Source organism: Lemur catta, chromosome 1 (assembly GCF_020740605.2).
Source record: "Lemur catta isolate mLemCat1 chromosome 1, mLemCat1.pri, whole genome shotgun sequence".
Lineage (NCBI taxonomy): Eukaryota > Metazoa > Chordata > Mammalia > Primates > Lemuridae > Lemur > Lemur catta.
In genome coordinates this window covers 21,588,507-21,607,744 of record NC_059128.1, presented here as the reverse complement: position 1 = coordinate 21,607,744, position 19,238 = coordinate 21,588,507, and the positions used below count along the sequence as shown (strand labels likewise).

Here is a 19,238-nt window from a genome sequence, read left to right as displayed (position 1 = left end):
AAAAAAGAACTACTTTCATTGTAGTGACAAGAATGAGACCCATACCTTGTTGAGTCTGATTCTGAATAACAAGTAAGCCAAGGGTAGGGAAATAAAATTTGTAGAGAATTAAGTCAAATGGCATCTCTTCTACTGTGAGATGCTGGTGTTTGAGTTATAAAATGGCAAAGCAAATACATCATAGAGATTTATTCTGGACTAGGTTACATCTGGACCAAAGGTGATCCATCAGGTTTGTCATTTTATATTGAAGTCCATAAACTCTCTATTCTGCATACCCCAGTTTGTGAGTGTGTGTGGCATAGCACAAATCAGTTTTTAGTGCATATTGGAAGAAAGGGTGTATGGTTTGTTTCCATAGGTTTTCTTAGTAGTGACAATCAGAAATCCACTTCATTGATTCCTCTGTATATTAAGCTGATTAATTATTGATAAAGAATAAAGTATTAGAGTCTAAACTCCAATCAGGGCCAGCCGTGAGCCACATGGTAAGGTCAGTGACACCTTTCTCTGAATCCATAATCCTCCTGTCAATCTCAGGCCTTTCATGAAGCCCGACTGCAATCCAGAGCTCCCTCTAGGTTTTCCTTTACAGGAGCAGTTATGAGGGTTAGTGTTAACTGAGTGCTTAAAAGACACCACCTGCTACACAAAACTCACAATTGTTATGCTTACGTCAACTCTCTGACATTAATGCTATTAGTATCTTCAATTTACAGAAGAAGAAACTGAAGCTTAAAGAGGTTAAATGACTTCCCTAGTGTCACGTAGCGATACATACTGGAGGCAAGACTCGAACCCAGGACCAATTGAAGGGCTTATATTCCTGAGTAATGGTCTCTGGTGCCTCCTCTAATGGCCTCTACACTGTCAGATTCCTTTATATAATCCTCCTTGCCTGGTCTGTCTGATCAACCAATCCCTGATAATGTAACAATGGGTTATAATAAATTTCTTTACTTGCAGAAAGGACATTTGCACTTAACTGGACGTTTATGCAATAATATGCTGGCAGACAGAATTGATACTTGTGGTAGGAATTTCTCATTCTCTTTCTAGTAAAATATGTAGTCTTGGACAAATCATGACCTCACGAGCCTTGGTTTTATCATCTATAAATGCCAGGATTGGATTAACTACTCTTTAAAGATCTCCTCCAGGCTTAAAATTCTATGATTCTTTCACATTAAATGCAACTCCTTTTCAACCCTTGTGTATACTTGGCCCTTTATTGAACCTTTTTATAAGTTGGCAATTAGAAATACAGTCATACTAGATATGACAATGAGCGGGTCACTTAATAGCTCTCAGCCTTGGTTTCCTCATATACAAAAGGAGGATATTAAGAGCACCTACCTCACAGGGGTGATATTACATGTGATTAGCAAAATGCCTGGAGCAGGGCAAGTGCTCACCTCCTAGAATAATAACATGGAAACTGTTGGTGTGATCAGTTTTGTTACTGTCTCTTTAGGGGAATCACAGTATATAAATCTAGGGTTATAGAAAAAGCACCCCTAATAACTGCTTTTTTAATCATAAGGCATTTTATGCAGAGTGCATACTTTTTGTATTCTACAGGCATTGGTAAAACTGGGCAGTATTTCTATCAAGCTCTATATCATCATGTGTTCACTTATGCATGCAGACTTTCGCCCCCCTCCAAGCTGTGAGAACAATAGGCGCTTTAATAGTCTGAAGCAAGAAGGATATTAGCTCCATGAATCTTTATTTTAAATTACATTTCTGAGTTAGAGGTGTCAAAATAGTAGAACAAGTTAAGCGAGATTGTATTCCCCAGTAGGGCTATTGATGTTGGTTGCAAATAAATTGCTAGAGCAGGTGATGATAGCAAAGTCCATGCCATCTTTTATTTAGCAAAGTATTTCTCATGTTAACGGCTCCTTCTGTATGCTTTCCTTTCTTCTGTTTCACATCAATCATATTTCACACGTTGCCCAATGTCAGGGTTAACAAAAAACGCCGCATCTGGTTAATCAGCCAGATGTTTGGCCTCACACTGACGGAAACATCTGGATGTGTAACTAAATGTTACATTCTTTCATCCAGTTATTTTGTGCCATGCTACTAGACAGAACCAAAGAATAAACACCAGGATTCTCTTCTATTAGGAGAAAGGTCATGGACCCTTCAGCTGGAGGTCCCAGAACCAAGGCCTAACTAGTGCTCTTAGTAGTTGCACAGCCTTGGGCACAATTAGGATCAATTGAGATAATGTGTATAGAAGCATTTTCTTTTTCTTTATTCTTTTTTATTTCAGCATATTACAGGGGTACACATGTTTAAGTTACATATATTGCCTTTGCCCCACCCGAGTCAGAGCTTCAAGCCTGTCCATCCCCTGGACAGTGCACACTGGACCCATTAGGTGTGAATAAACCCATCCCTTCCACCCCCTCCCACCTGTCCAACACCCTAGAAGCATTTTATAATGTGGAGGACATTATAGAGATTTGAGATGTTGCTAAAAGAATCCTAGTCCCTTTACCTAGCCATATCATGGCAAGGAAATTTTTGCCTTCTCAAAAGAAAGTTAAAAAGGAGTAAAGATACATTAACTTTAGAACCTCAGATATCAGAGCTAGACCAATAATAATAACAGCTAAGGTATACTGAGTGTCGACTATGGTCCATGAACTCTTCTACGTGCTTTGCATGGATTTAAACAGAAAAACAATCCTTTGAAGTGGACACTATTATGTTTCCACTTTACAAAAGAAGTATTAATAACTAAGGACCAGAAAAAAGAGTTAACAACTTTTCCAAGTTCAGAAAGTCAAGATTTGAATTCAGCCAATTTGATTCAAGAGTTGATATCTTTAAACTATAACTTCCTCTCAGACTAAAATATTTATTCAGCTTTCAGCCCTATTACTTACTAGCCTTGGTTTTGTCATTTGTAAAATTGGGATAGCATGACCTACTTTAAAAGGACTGTTATAAAGATTAGTTGAGGGAATGGGTGTAAAGCATTTAACAATGTTGGTTTATGGTATGTATTAAATAAAAAAGCCATTTTACTGTATGTTATGCAATATTTGGGATCAAACAAATATCTCAATGTGGACTTAATTTGAATAATATATTCTGAAAATCTCACTTCCTGAAAACCCATTCAAAAGATTTTTTTTTTTATTTTATTTTTGGAAGGGCATTCCTAACAGGTTAAGCATTTTTAGTCAATTCTTGATATAGGCTATTACTTGGAATAATTGAAAGGGTTCATTCCAACAGAAACACATGCTCTGAATATGGAGCATTCTATTTATTTTTCCCTTTAATGAATATTTACTGAGTACATATGAAGGGGAAGAAATGTGCTGGGCTTTATTTCTTCTTCATTTTCTTCCCCCTTCCTGTCTGTCTCCCTTTCCTGTCTTTACTTAACAATTAGACCTTTGCAACAATCATGTAAGATAGACCTTTTTTTCTTTTTAAATTTAGAAATCAAGGCTTTAAATAATTTGTACCATGTCTCATGAATAAAAATGGGATGCAATATTTTAACTTGTTTTGAGATTTGGTCTCAGTGTTCTATTCAACAAGCCGTGAAATGTTACTAATACTAATAAGTATAACGATGAAAGCTACAAACTTGGACACTTACTATGGGCCAGATTTATTGCTGGATGATTTGCATACATTTTCCAAGTTAATTCTCAGAAGTTCTTGTGATTGACACTTGGGTATCAGTGGGCAACTCTTCTTGCTCACTATTTTATGATCTGGGGTCTGTAGTCATTTGCATTACTTTTGTTCAGAGTGACCTTTACTTGATTTATGTGCTTCTCAGAATCCTCTATTACTCATGTAGAAGGAGCACACACTTATAATTAGGGAGTAAATTTGGTCATCAACTCTGATAGGGCAATGGGCAAAGCTGACATGTTTTAAAGAGACTCTTCAGAGTGTGCTGGCTTTCTGCAGGACTGGTTTCTGTAACAGCTAAAACATCTTTTGTCAACATTCAGGCTGATTGAATTCCACGATTATGATGTTTTCAGACCCTAAATGAAAGTGACGCATCCTTGTTCTTTTAGTGGCTTCGTAAAAGTCAAATGTTTAATCTCAGGAGGAAATTTAGAAGATGGAAGTAAAACCTTAATGAGGTGCAACATAAATAATAGAAGTCCTTTTGCATGAAATGACTTGTGATGGGGTTTCTTCAAAGAAATAAACTATAAAATAGAGCATTTGAGTAATCTAAAATATACTCATAAACACTGTGCTTTAAAAATATAGTGTCAATAATACCAAACATTTAGTAAGTAGGAGTTAGACAACTAGTATATGTATAAATGTTATTTTTCCAAAACACTAGAAATGCATCACTAAACCAAAAAACCAAACATTTTTTTAAATTATGTGACTATTTCCAAAAATTTTGAGTCCATAAAACCTGAGAAGTTACTCACCACAGCAAAAAGAAGAATTCTTTCTAGTCCTTTATCCAGACGTGTGTGTGATATTGCCACCTGTGTCACGCAGGTTACCCATCCACGTGCACCTGCATGCTCAGATATGCCAGCCACTGTTTCTCCCAGTGCTTGTTATGCAGAAGGTACTCAAGAACTGGGACCCATTCTCAAGGTATCGTTCTTATTATTATAATATAAAAATGTAGTTGACAAAGGGAAAAGAGTAATCCTGGGTCGTTAAAATCCTACAGGGAAATCTATAATTTAACACCATTTCACTTTACTTGTTTAATCACTCCAAAATGCTCTCATTTATTGGCTTAGAACTAATGTAACAAAATGAATTATGTTGTGTCTGCAAAGAATATTTTGCTAAGTGCCTGGGCTGTATATAGCATTGTAGTAAATGCTGGAACACATGAGGTAAGTGAGAGATGAATGGTGATATTTGGCTTTTGCTTCCCAAGTATAGATCTTATCCCAGATATAGATAATTATTGTTGGTTTATGGCAATTAGACTTGTGGAGTTAGGTCCATCAGCATAGATGCACACTTTTGGGGGAGGTTTTTGTGAATGTGGCTTTATAAATTTAAATCAGATTATGTGCCAAAGGAGAGTGATATGATAAGATGTGGTTATCAGCTGAAAGAAAAATATTAATCTGGATTTTCTTGGTCTTGGTACTGATTTAGAATAAGTCATCAATAGTTAATTATAAAGAATCAAACCACTGTGCCAGATTAATGGATAAAATGTGGCTACTCCTTCCATTCCTGGGCTTGTCTGGCTGGCAGGCCTTCCTTCTTTCCTTACTTCCATCCTTCCTTCCTCCCTTCGTTTCCTGTCCTTTCTCCTGCTTCCCTCCCTCTCTCCCTTCCTTCCTTCTTTCCTTCCTTTTTTTTTTCACCATCCCTCTAACTCTTCCTTGCATTTCTCAACTCCCCAACTGAATTCTTCTTTTCTACTACATGTTACATTACCCTATGCCTAGTTATAATTCTAGTTATAACCCTAGTTAGAGTAGACCCAGCAGGAGGGGAATATAAAGCTCAAAATTATTCCTGGGCTTGTAGTGCCATTGGTGCCCTCAACAAGCTAAGACAACTTCAGGTTTCACAACTGAGCTCCTCAGAATTCACTGATATTATCTATTGATGTCAATCCATCATTTAATGGTAACAAAGACATCTGTATGTTTGCCACGGATGTGTGGCCCCCTTCTGCCTCTGGATTTCTCTCTTGTGACACTAACAAGTGCCCCTAGCATTACCTAGGAGGCAATATGGTGCTGTGGGGAATGGGCAGCATGATGAAAGATGGGCAGCTCAACTCCAGTCCTGGTTTGCCATATGCTGACCTGTGTGACCATGAGCGGTTCCTTAAAATACCCGGGCCTTTATTGTACCATCTGTAATATGGTATAGTAATAGCACCTATTTCTATCTCCCAGGGCTGTTGCAAACTTTAGATGAGTTTATGCTCATAAAAACTCAGTTCCCTGGGATGTGAGACTTTCAATGCTAAAACCAGGGCAGTCTCAGGAAAACTGGAACAGGTGGGAGCTCTCTCTGTGCCAGGTGCAATGCTAAGCATTTTGTGTGTATTAACCTATTTTATCCTTGCAGCCAGCCTGCATGACTCTTCAGGTTTTAGCACCGAAAGTTCCGCAGTTTGGAAGACCCCAGTCTGCACAAAGTGGGACAACTGGTCACTCCAGTACTCACTATTTATTCACTATTATTCTTGTCATTCTTATGGCTATCATTAATGTTTTTACCATAGTGCCAAAGACAAAATAAACACTCAATAAATAATATATTTTTATGGTTTCTATTTTTTATTTTTTTATTTTTATTTTTATTTTTATTTTTTTTCTTTGAGACAGAGTCTTGCTTTGTTGCCCGGGCTAGAGTGAGTGCCATGGCATCAGCCTAGCTCACAGCAACCTCAAACTCCTGGGCTTGAGCGATCCTACTGCCTCAGCCTCCTGAGTAGCTGGGACTACAGACATATGCCACCATGCCTGGCTAATTTTTTTTATATATATTTTTAGTCGGCCAGATAATTTCTTTCTATTTTTAGAGACGGACTCGCTCAGGTTGGTTTCGAACTCCTGACCTCAAGCGATCCACCCACCTTGGCCTCCCAGCATGCTAGGATAACAGGCGTGAGCCACCTCGCCCGGCCTTTTTATGGCTTCTATTTATAATATTGTTATTTTACCCTTAAATTCTGTGGTATCTTCTTTCTGCTCTTTTATCCTCCTCCATAATCACTCCTTTCCATGCTGTTCAGTCAAGACTCAGATGGTCCCATGTTGCAACCCCAAACATGCCTTTTCTATTTCATCTCTTTGCTGTACTTAGAAACTTCCACACCAGCTAAAATCTCTCATGTAAACCTCAGTAAAGGAAGTGAGGTCAAAGATTGCAATTTAAATGAAAGTATTTTCCTTTATATGTGATATGCTATGTATTATGAAGTCTCAACAAGAATAGGGAACATAAAACTGTCAAGAATTCTTGGAATATTTTTTGTGTTCTGCTAATATTTTCCTTTGTATCAGTCAAAACAACTGTGTTTTTTCTTTTTCCCATAGCAAAGTAGTGTAACAATGGAGAAGAGTATCTTTTAAAAGACTAAATACATGAACTCTATTCTTTTTGTTAAATTATCCTAATCTAAAACCAGGTGGCCTGATTAAAATGAGCTTTCTTTGCTACCTTCTGTCATTTCAAGGAAAAGGTCGCCTTAACACTTAGTTTCTCTTGCCATCTTTTGTGTAGAGTGTGTGGGGGTGTGTTATTTACCCAGGTGTAGTTCCACATTATGGGAAATATGAGAGCCCAACTGTTACTGTTTTTTAATGCTGCCAGCTGTGTTTTCCTTAAACTCTTGCTTTTCCTAGATTGCAAAACTTTCCCCCAGCTCCTGGTTTAGCCATCAATGTCATGCCTTGATGCTACAACCTCTGAAATCGTGTTCAAAAGAGTGTTCATGTTTAGAACCCATTTAGAATCTCATTTCATTTAAAAATAAGTGCAGAAGGTAAAACGATATCAGTAGGAAAAAAATCCACTAATGTCTGTCTTGTTACTTATCTTATGCATAAATCCATTTCCTGTTGTTGGATCATAATGTTTGCCTATTGTGGTGGTCTTATTTCAACTGCACTACCTCTCCCCTTAAATTGAACTAAAATTCTTGGTGATATTTTCAATTTGATACATGAAATTTTGAAAGATATCATAAATGGTGTTAATCCCTAATTATACGTGGCTGTAGTGTTTAATATAGCTGATGGAGTTTGTAACTTTTGTGGAACACTATGAATGGGATATTATGAATATTTTTATTACATCAGAGACTTTTTATAATAACAGAAAGTCTTGCGATCCCTATTACCATCTTCTTTTCTGTATAACAAATGACTGAGTAAAACTTGTGACTTAAAATATGGATGAATCTATATTTTTCTGGGAATTCATAACTTATTATAAAGTTCTTTTTAAAATTTTTAAGGAAAATGCTAACTTCTACTCCTTTAACAAAGTAATGCAAACCAACACTGACATCAGCTAATGCCATTTGATTTGGGTTTTGTTTGGTCAAATTTAGGATGATCAATCATCCCAGTTTTCCTGGGTCTGTCCCAATGTTAGCATGGAAACATGTCCTGGGAAAACCCTCCCTCCTAAGAAAAATGGGAGGGTTGGTCACACTACTTTGATAGTGCTGATTAACAAGGAATAGAAGAGGCAATGAAGTAAAAGATGTGCATATCCCCTTTTAACCTGAGGCTGACTTTTAAATACATATACTGTTTAAATGGTTCTTGAAAAACTGATTTGTGGATAGATGATAAACCCAGGGCTCTTGGAGAGGAGAGGAGGATGAAAACTCTGTCTCTTTATAGTGACTGCAACACCTGTTCAATACACTTTTGTGTATTTCCTTTTGAGCATTTATGGTTGACTCCTAGGTGGCCCACCTAATAGCTTCTTCAAGGTCATGCAGTAAGACTATTGAGATGATCTAAAGCATTATTCCCTAAGGCCATTAAATGAGGGCCAATTTTCTCTGCATGATATTCCTGAGAACTGCACTTCCTTTACTTTCAGGATTGAAGAAAGGAAAAGAAAAGAAACTGTCAGTATATTTCCCTAAAAATGGCTTTTGCAAGGATATAGAAGAGTGAAAATGACAATTTTAACCCAATGTGCTACCATAGATATGAATGCTACTCGTATAATCGATTTGTCATGTTTTTAACTTTCATCCTCTACTTTAGGGTTTTCCGTGTGTGTGTATGTGTGTGTGTGTGTGTGTGTGCTGTTTTAGTGGAATTGCATCCCTTTTCGTCTGTTCTTTGCTCCCCTTCTCTTGCTCAGTTACCATGGGAACATCTCTGCCACACAAGGAAGGGCTGGAGGTTAGTGACATGGAGCAGCGGGTTTTGAAGTTAGTTTGTGCCTTGGTTTTGAAGTGTTTGCTAGGGTCTTGTATATACAGGAGACTGTGTGATAGTTATTCTGCCATCAACTCTACACGGCATGTCAATTATTCTTAAAATGAGCAAAAGCCCCGGGGAGGTGAGCTCTACTACTTTCATGTCCTGCAAGCTAAGCCTCAGTATTTCCTTCAAATTAAACAAAAATAATGGGAAATATTGTCCCTGAATGCTCAAATTGGGCTGGGAACAAAAAGCCAAAGGCTGTTAAAAGAAACTATACTGAAAGAAGTGGTGGTATCTTTGGGACATGTATGATGTCATGTTAATGGTGTTTATTTTGTTTTGCTAAGGTTATTTTAATTAAAAACAAACCAAAGCCCTCCCTTCATTCTCTTTGCTGAGCTGTTTGACCATTGTATCCTGCCATGAGTCCATGGAAAGGCTAACTCTCCTGATGTTCTCTTCCTTATCGTTGCACCCTTAAGGATGTGACTAAAAACAGACCAAAAAAAATCCTGTTATTTTCCTCAAATAAGGCAAAGGGAAAATAAGTCAAATAAGTCATTCTGATGCAGGAATTTAATGGGAGATGGGAGAAGACTACAGTTACAACTCCCGTAATACACTAATGTATATTTAATATACCACCTTGATTTGTGGCCTCGAGTTAAATAACTACATATGTTTACAGTGTTATTCTTTTCACAATCTTGTTAGCTTCAATGGGAGAATATTTGTATTAGTTTCCATAATTGAAAATGCCAAGCGCCTATTTTCCTCTACTGAGTATTGTGGTTTTACACATAATTCTTCTAATACATATCGGTTCTCATTAATTCTAATTGCTTTATAAGGAAATTAAATATTTTCGCATTTTTCTGCTTTGTGGAAGTCACCTTCAGAGTAAGGGTAGGGGTAACCGTTCTCGCCAATTTTTAAGTAACTGACTTGTAAGAGTGATTCCCTACAGAGCTATTTTGTGTGTAGTTTCCCTCTGGGTGCAGAATGTGAGAAAGTAAATGCAATGCATTTCAGAGTAGTCGTTTGCTCTAATAATTAGCATCATAGTACCCTGTGTGGTTGTCAGCCTGTTGAGGTCTAGATATCTACATATAATGTGGATTTTTCTATGTTGTCCTGCTAGACTAATTACATGTATAATTCCTAGATTTGAGCAAAAGAGTAACTCTTTTTCAGAACAAGCATCTGTAACATTTCATAGAGCATTGCTCTTTTTCTTGTCATTGAAGGTTATTCCAATATCCATTCATTTATTAAGCATCTACTGTGTGCCAATGTTACACAGGTGTAAGGTGTAACCTTGGCCCTGAAACGAACTTTTTGCAGGTTATGCTGAAAGGTGGATGCTCAGTAAGTAACTCACATGCCTTAAGAAGTAGTTGATCAAACATTGAAGGTAAAATGTTTATGGAATTTTTAATTATTTATTTCTTCTTTAAAAATGATCACATACGTTTCAGATAAACAATCCAACATGGTTGAATTATGTTTCCTAGATAAAACAGGAGCCAAGAGATTAAATGGGTGGGAGACACATTTCTTAGGCTATTCTGTTATCAAGTGGTGTGACCTTGACAGATTTACCTAATCTCTTCGAATCTCAGTATCCTCATTTACAAAGTGCGGGAATAACCTGTTATGAAGATAAAGATAACATATGAAAAATCTGTGCAATAGTAGCTGCTCAATAAATGGTAGAGATTTTCACAGGTATCTAGATGACTGTAGGATGTAGAAAAGAATATCCTGCAAACTCTAGTCTTTTAAATATGAATGAAGAAGAGGAATTGTCTGTATATATGTGATTAAAGCTGATAGCTGTGATCACACTGTGAAGAGAAGATAGTTCTTCTCTGCAGAGTAATTCGATTACAGAGACATTACTTTAAAGAAGTAATATGCTAAATGAAATCACCAGTGGCTGAAAGTGTTAACATTCTGGGAAAGGAGCCATTTACTCTCTTCACCTCTAAGATAAATCATAATGAACACATGTATTTAATAAACTGTGATAGCTGGTGCTGGTTTACTGGGGCATCAGCAAGCTATCCTCAACTCATTTTTTTTTTTTCTTTCAGCTTTTCATTTCTAACCCCCGATGTTTTGTTGGAATCAGTTAATACTGAGTCCAGCAGACTGCATTGCTTGCTATAAATAGAATGCTTCCTCCCCTCCTTCACCCCCCACCATACAATTAATAAAAGGTAAGCTTATCCAGTACTCTTTCAGATGGGCTAAATTGGAAGACAAAGAAATAACCCAAACATGAAATGTTTAGCACAATGATACGGTTGGCGTTGATTGAGGACTTTTAGAGCAATGACCAGATAGAAGGGAACAGTGCATTTATTTTTATTTGGATTGTAGGTATTAAGATTCCAAGAATCCAGGAGAATGCGATAGAAGAGCTGAAGATTACTAGACAGTATGGCTAAGATCTAAGAATTATATTATTTTTATGATTTAATTTTAAGTCTTTCAGTGGTTTTACAAATTTAAGATTCTCAAGGCAAACAGTGTACCTTTTACACTATTCTATTAATACTTTTAAAGAAATACAATGAACACATTATTATTTTGGCTATATAGTCACGTTTGGGCTCACTCGTCTCTCCTCCAATTTAGCCTATTTGGAACAGTACTGGTTCATCTCAATAAACTAATACAATTGCCAGCTTAATAGTCTGAATGTTTGGGGAAAAATAAATATATTTAACCTAAATAGAAAAATCTGGAGAAAAAAATGATCAGACAGAGAAAATATGAACATCGGTTTGCTAAATAACTTGCTCCCAAAAAAGGACCCAACCAGAAAAATGGAACCTATATTTTATAGAAAAACATTGCTTGGAGATTATCTTTACATAATTATGAAATAAAGAGAAGATTATATGAGACCGATGCTAAGAAGTCAGACCCAGGCTCCACGTACAAGGATAGAAGCAGGTGGAGTTCATCAGTCCCATTGCTGCTATGAAACTGGACTTTATCCCCAGCACGTTAATGCAGTTCCAACAGCCATGTTAACTTTCCTGAGACCAGATTAGTGAGTTGAATAGCATATGCCTTTATTTCAGAAAGATGCAGAATAACATTTCCGTGTAGAGAGTGTTGGCAGAACAAGGTGTGGATTTGAGCAATAGATAAAAACACAGAGGAGGTATTTTTAGCTGTATATGATCGATGGAAATGATGAGTGACCATTTAGAATTGTCTTTTTTAGTATTTCCTAGAGCAGTCTGGCTCATTTAGATTGAAATATCTGCCAGAATCTATGTACTGCTTTGATTGATCTCAACATTAAGATGTCTCTACATATTCTCCCTCATCTTTCCCCTTTTGGCTGAATAGCTATAATTAGTGTGGTGCTCCTTGGTGGGGCAGAAGATCAACTAAAAAAAATAGCCAAGAACTCAGCAACCACTCAAAACAGTTAAAGAGCTTCTTCCCCACTTGCCACTATCTTACATGATATCTACCTTTCCTCCTCCTACTTTCTTAAAAAAAATTCCAAACAGAAAAGAGAACTCTGAAGACAAATTATTCCTTTAAAATCATCATTTTATTTTATATCAAAGAGTACTTGTGATAGCACCACCCCAAGCAGATTGGAAGAATGATATTTTGATTCCAACTCCTGGCATAGAATATTTTAGTGTGTATTGCTTTAGGGAGCTTGTGACAGTAGAATCCTTCTTAATCTAACACCATTTTGAACTCTTCTCGCCCATTTTGTGATAAGAAATTTATCCTGGCCCAGGTTTCTCTCTTTTGATAATGGGCTTCGTGGGTATGGGGAAATATTGATACAGTGAGCTAACATCTATCATTTTGACACCCAGGCTTCAGCAGATGTAGAGAATTATGGGTGCTTGGGGTACAACCTTGGGGAAGAGCATCAGCAGTCAGTATGCGCGGACCTAGTGGTGGTCATTCCTATATTGGTACTGTGGTCATGTCTCCATGGCAATCATTCTTCCTCTTCTCATTTCTTTTCATTTTCCTTCAGTAGTCTCTCATTTGTTGCTTCAATTCTCTCCATTTCATCCTCTTTTTCCCATCTTCCATAATTCTGGATAAAATTATGACATACTTTAAAATATCTTCCTTTTTGTCCTTGATTGCTTTCAATGGTTCTAATAACTCCATTGGATGTCTGGGGATTAGGCTGTGAGAGGCAACAGAAATGGAAAGCTTACATTCACCCTTCACGAGGATAATACAAAAATGTTATGTATGCCTATTTCTAAAAGTTTGTTTTTTCTTAATTCACTTCCAAGCATAGGATGCTTCCCATGTACCTGGGAATTAGTTAACTCATTCATAACTTAAAGGCAAGTAATTTCATGCTTTGCTCTTTATAAAGGAAGATTACAAAATGCAAGGGTGCAAGGAGTACAAAAACAGTCACAAATTTAGGAAATAAAATGCAATAAGCTTATATTAAACCAAATAAAGGAAAAATTAATAATTAGGTAGTCTCTTTGGAAGTACATAATAATATTCTATTTTCAATGAATCAATTAAGTAAAAATGAAACATTTAGAGAAAAATAAATTCAAAGAAAGTACTCAAAAATGTATTCTTTTTATATATGTTTATATTAAAAGTTGAACATCTCATTAGAATAATGTTTTTTTTTTAATTTATTTTTCCCTCCAAGAATATATAGATCTGCAGGTGCTAAATGAGTATTCTTTGGCTATTGAAAATACAACTTACTTAGGTACATTAGTAGACACCCTTTTCCTTCATGGCTGAATATGAGTGCCTCTACTTGCCATTCAAAAATCCCAAAGTCCAGCACTCTTATATATCCTGGTACCTGGGAACAGATTGCATTCTTCACTGGCCTGCAATATTAGACGTTTTATTATATTAATAAGTAAAGTTCCAATCAGGCTATATTTTATTTGCCAGATTCCTTTTTGTTCTCTCCTCCTAAAACATTAGCTAACTAGTTACAGTATAAAGGGGAAAAAATTGGAATATCACATTTTTGTTGGACGAATTTAGTTTGTGGTTTCCTTCATGTGACTGGATTGAACTGGGTGGTGGGGAATTATGAGTTCTGTAGAACAGGATGATGGATTTCTTGGTTCTTGTTTCTCATCCTATTTCTGGCAGTGATGCCACAGCAGACTGAGAATAAAGACCAGAGCAAGGAAAAGTACAGCATTTTTACTTGGTCCAGCTTATGGCAAGACACAGAGAAAAGGGTTTGCCTGAGAAGGATGCTGATGTTTCACTTTTTATTCCTTACCCCAAATGTATTTATCTGCTGAGTAATTAAATAGGACAAGTGTTGTTTATCTCCTTTGTATTTGCTATCTTGCCACAGAAGAGTTTTATCTATTAAAACATCTGGAATAGATATTCTGTTTTACATAAATAGCACCAATAACTTGAATTTATAGAGTGTGTTTTTTAAAGATGCTCCCAAGATTTCCTGTGCATAATGTATGTTAAAATTGGTAGGATATTTCCGTGAGGGACATTAAGACCAGACAACTTTATGATTACAGGAATAAAACTGAGTTTAGTTCAACAAGTATTTATTAAACATCTATTATGTGACAAGTGCTATATTAAGGTCTGATAAAAATGATTCAAAATAAAAAAGATAAGGACCATTCTCTTCAGGACCTCTGTGTGTAAAAGACAAACAGAATGCTATGATTAACACCGAACGAGTTTAGCCTAGGGTTTTTGGGATGAGAATCAGAGCACTAGTAAATTTCTTGTCATGTACTTCTGATTTAGGTCCCTCTCTTTTTGCTCTGTCTTCTTTTCTTCCGAGCTCACTGATTTTTGGAATCACCTTTCATTTACATTATCTTGATGTTCTTCATTCATTGTTTATTGCAATATATAATTCCATCAAGAAGCCCAAAGAATTACAGTGTTTTTACATCAGTATCCTCAGTTTAGAGACAAAGCACGTGCATGGCACAGGTAAGACATCCCAAACGAATGTGTGCATCTGCTGGAATGCACTCTGCAGTAGATATTTGATGAGAGTCACATACATAATTTTCATTTTCGTTAGTAGCAATGTTAAAAATGTAAAAAGAAATAGTTTCTCAATAACTGAATCAATGATTTTTTAAAATCAGGGTTTTTTATTTTGAAATATTAAGGGGATACAAGTGTTTTTGTTACATGGATACCTTTTATAATGCTGAAGTGGAGTTTTCTGTATGCCTATCACATAGTGTTCATTATACTCAATAGTAGGATTTTGCCCCTCTTCTCCTCCCCCCTTCTTAGTTTTAATTAATTAAAATTAAATAAAATTAGAAATTCAGTTCCTCAGTCTTACCAGCCACAATTAACGAGGCTATTGAATGACCATCCTATTGGATAGTATGGAGAGCTAGAATGCACTGCGGGCTGAAGCGTATGTAGCATATTCTTGACCTTTACATTTTATTAACTCCTAGTTTTTTTTAAAGTTTTGTTAATTTGTCTATCTGTTCGTTTACACAGGGAAGGGATGTTAGAAAGATAGACAGAGATGATAGAAAGTCTGCAAAGGACTCAGATCAAGAATTCAGATTTCCCAGCTCCTGGTTCAGGACCCTCTTCTGCAATATCACATTGAGGGAAAAAAATGTGGGGAAGGAAGAAAGCATAAGAGCTAATATTAATGCGGCTCAGGCACAGTGCCAAAGACCATTATTTGCATTATTTTAATTTTGTAAGTAAATAACCTAGCATATATTCAATCCTTTTCATTTTACAGATGAGGGCACTGGGAATCCGATAAATAACTGCATCAAGGTCACTAAACTAGTGAGGGGGAGGCCCAGGATTTAAGAAAGTTCATACTGATGCTTGAATTGATGGTTTAAACCCCACTCTGACAAAGGAATCCAAGAGGGATAGTCCCATGTTCTGGTTCTTCTGATTTTTGCAAATCTGTGTTCTGAAGTGAGTCCTTGAGTTGACTCTTGGAACTTCTGAAACATCTGTTGGATACACTGTAAATAAAAAAAAATTGAGGGCTTCTAAAAATTTCCATTATCACTTGGAGCATTATTACCTCAACTCTTATGGGACCTTGCAAGATACAGACTTTGGCAATAAAAGAATGTTAGGAGCAGGGTTTCTGAGGAGGCCAGAGTAAGGGGATATATCCTATGTTTTAATTCTAAGTTAAGAAATTTGAGTGACTGCAAACTGAAATTAGTAATAAAAAAATTGAGAGTATTGGGGCAGACTATTTTATGGGTTCACTACTCCTTAGTCCCCGTAATGAACTTATATTAATTCCACAGCCATTTTTTTATTAAGCACCTACTCTTTGCCACAGTTGGTGCTAAGCTATAAATGCATATGAATTTATTTTAATCAGTACAAAATAGTTAAAGAAATAGAAAACTTGTATTCCTAACGTTTGCTTTAGGAGACTTTAATCTTTTTTTTAAGTGCCGTAAATTGACAAAGCCTACTGCTCTGAGTTCAGTGGTTCTTGGCTCATACTGAGTCGATACTCTGCATAGCATCATTGCAGTCCCCCAGTAATCAAAGGGTAATGAGTTAATCTGTGCTCTCTCCAGCTCTGCTACCTTCTGAGCTGTGTTTTTGACCATTCCCTGTACATTTGGATCTCTAAGATAGAAAATGAGCAAGGAAAATAAAAGCAGCAGAAAACTTTTCAACTGCCCTCCTAAACATCAGTTACCATTAGCGTTTGGGCTGGAAATAGGAAACCTTATTTAAAACTAAAATGATACCCTGTGAAGATTTCAACCATGGTTTTTCATTTAATCCCCATGTCCCATTAGTGAATTTGCTCACATTAAATTTTTGTGGATTCTATGTCCTAGAATAAAAGCAAAATAAGTATATCAAAAGCACGCTCAAATCAGACAAATTCTCTGGCAGGAAACTTATTTTGTACCATCCATTCAAACCACTAGGTATGAAAAATACCTTCCATCATTGGATATTACAACTATGGATTTAGAAAAACAGATAATAATGAAGTGAAGAAACAAAAAGGTGTGCAACAAAGGAAAGAAGAGTGGTTTTGAAATAGTATTTCAAGAGTTATCATGATGATGAGCTAGTGCCATGCTGTAGGAAGTTTGAAAACTAGGTAGACAATACAACCAAGGGTGGATACAGTGAGACAAGCTTAGAGGGAAGGATGTACCAGTCAGGAAGAGGTGGGCTTATAGGGAAAGAAAGTAGTGACTTTAGAATATTTATAGTATTTGATAGATCTTTCAGCCCATTATATTTTGGGTTCTGTGTCAAGGAGGATGACAGTCATTCATTGCATAGTTTTATAGGAAAGATGATCGATAGTGACTTCAATGTTACGAAGAACTCTGAAAAGCCCATAAAATGTCCATGGCATATAACAAATCTTTTTATTATGAGCACTACCTGAAATTAGTTCTTTAAAAAGAAGAATCTCTTGAAACACATTCACAGAAAGGCAAAGGTTTGATGACCTGGTGGGTGGAATGAAACAGAGACACTGAGAAATAGCACCAGTAAGAAGGTGAATAAAAATCTTATAAGGACTTTTAATTGGAGTGGGAGTAGAACTCCTCTTACGGATCATCAAGGAAGCCTGTGGAGGAAGAGATTACTCAGCTGAAGATAGAAAATTCCGTTTCTGGCTTGGCCACTGAATGAATGGCTCACTCTTTAGCCTGCGTCACCTGACTTATGTGTGCCTTTAGATTTTTCATTGAATAATCGATATTAATATGATACATTATAACATAAAAATTCACAGGGTTAGGTCAAAGGAATTTACTATAGAACAATAGAATTGAAAGAGGTCATCTCCCTTGGCCTTGCACCTCTGTTCTAAATTGACACAAGGTTTAAAATGTTGATTATACAAGTTTTTCCTAATATCCCACTTAAATCCTATAGCAGTTTGGGCCTAATTATTCTTGTGATGCTCATGGTAACATCAGCAGCTGAGCCAGCTTCCCCTCAATTGATGTGACCCCTCAATTTTCCCTTTTCCAATTATTTCTGATCCTTCTCACTTTAATCAGTTTGCTTGATAGTCTCTGTATCTAGGTTAATTTCTCCAGTCTTTGAAAAATGTGGAGGCTTGAGCCAGACAAAAGCACTTCAGCAAGAACATGACTAATCTTGCAGACACAGAGCGTGGCTGATAATGTACGCCAGTGACAGGAACTAAGAAATAATGACACTGCATTGCTGACTCATAGTCAGCTCATGGGTCACTATGCAGCACCCCCATTCTGTTGAGATTTCAATATACTTTCCATATATTGAGCTTATGTGTTTGTATAGGTCCAGAAGGTGTCTTGGGCCAGGTGACCTTCACATACTGTTGGCCTATTTTAGAAAATTTAATATTAATCAGGCACACAAGACAAACGTGAAGTAAGAAAACTCTCTCACTGCTTTTCTACCTTGAATTTATTTTCACTCTTATCTCCACTATTTGGTAAGAAAGAATAGCTTGACTTTATTAAGTTACTATGAGCTAGACACTGTGTAAGCACTTTATATACATGATTGCATTTAATCCTTATGAGAATGAGATGACTGTTATAATCTGTTTTATAGAAGAGTAAACTGAGGCTTATGTAAAATAACGTGCCCAGGAAGGTATGCTGGGTTATTTGACTCCAAAATACATTCTTTTCACCACTGTGACTGATGGCAACTTGAGGTTACCTCTAATTTTCATTAGTAACACAAATGTATCCTTTTCTCACAAACTTTTTTTTCTCTTTCCAATAAAAAATGTGTTCCCACAAGGTGACTTAAATTCATTCACAGTTAGGTATAAATTGCTGACAGCAAGAATGGCCAACTTGTGCTAAGGCTCTAATGTATGCTAAGCTCTATGCCAGATACTATACATGCATTATCTTTAATCTTTGTAACAATCCTGAAAAATAGGTCTTACTCTGTTTTATAGACCAAAAACCCAAGATTTTGAGAACTCAAATAACTTCCATAAAGACATACAGGGATGTAGAAATTGTTTCAGCTAATGAGGCTTAGTGCTATCTCTCTCACATTGTGTGAGAAAAATGTCAATGTTAAGTAAATATTTTCCTAACCGTTCCACATATCAAGCGGTAGGGAAAGAATATGACAGAGCAGGTGTGCTTTGCTATCGGTTCTGAAAACAAAGGGCTGATGGCTACATAGTCCACCCTCTCATGTAGCCAGCATTGTTCTCATTTTTCCTATCCTTTAGTCATCCATTTGTAAGTAAGAAATTACTTAAACACAACATACCATTTTGAAATATAGAATAAAAGCACACAGGAAGTGAGGGTGACAGACCACGTGATTCAGCCTTCTGCA

General features: G+C 36.5%; 1 protein-coding gene across 9 annotated transcripts in view; it reads left to right on the top strand.

Moving 5' to 3' along the window:
* The window catches only part of NRXN3 (neurexin 3), a 1,488,306-nt gene that overhangs the window by 1,013,960 nt on the left and 455,108 nt on the right, over positions 1-19,238 (top strand). The window lies entirely within an intron of this gene.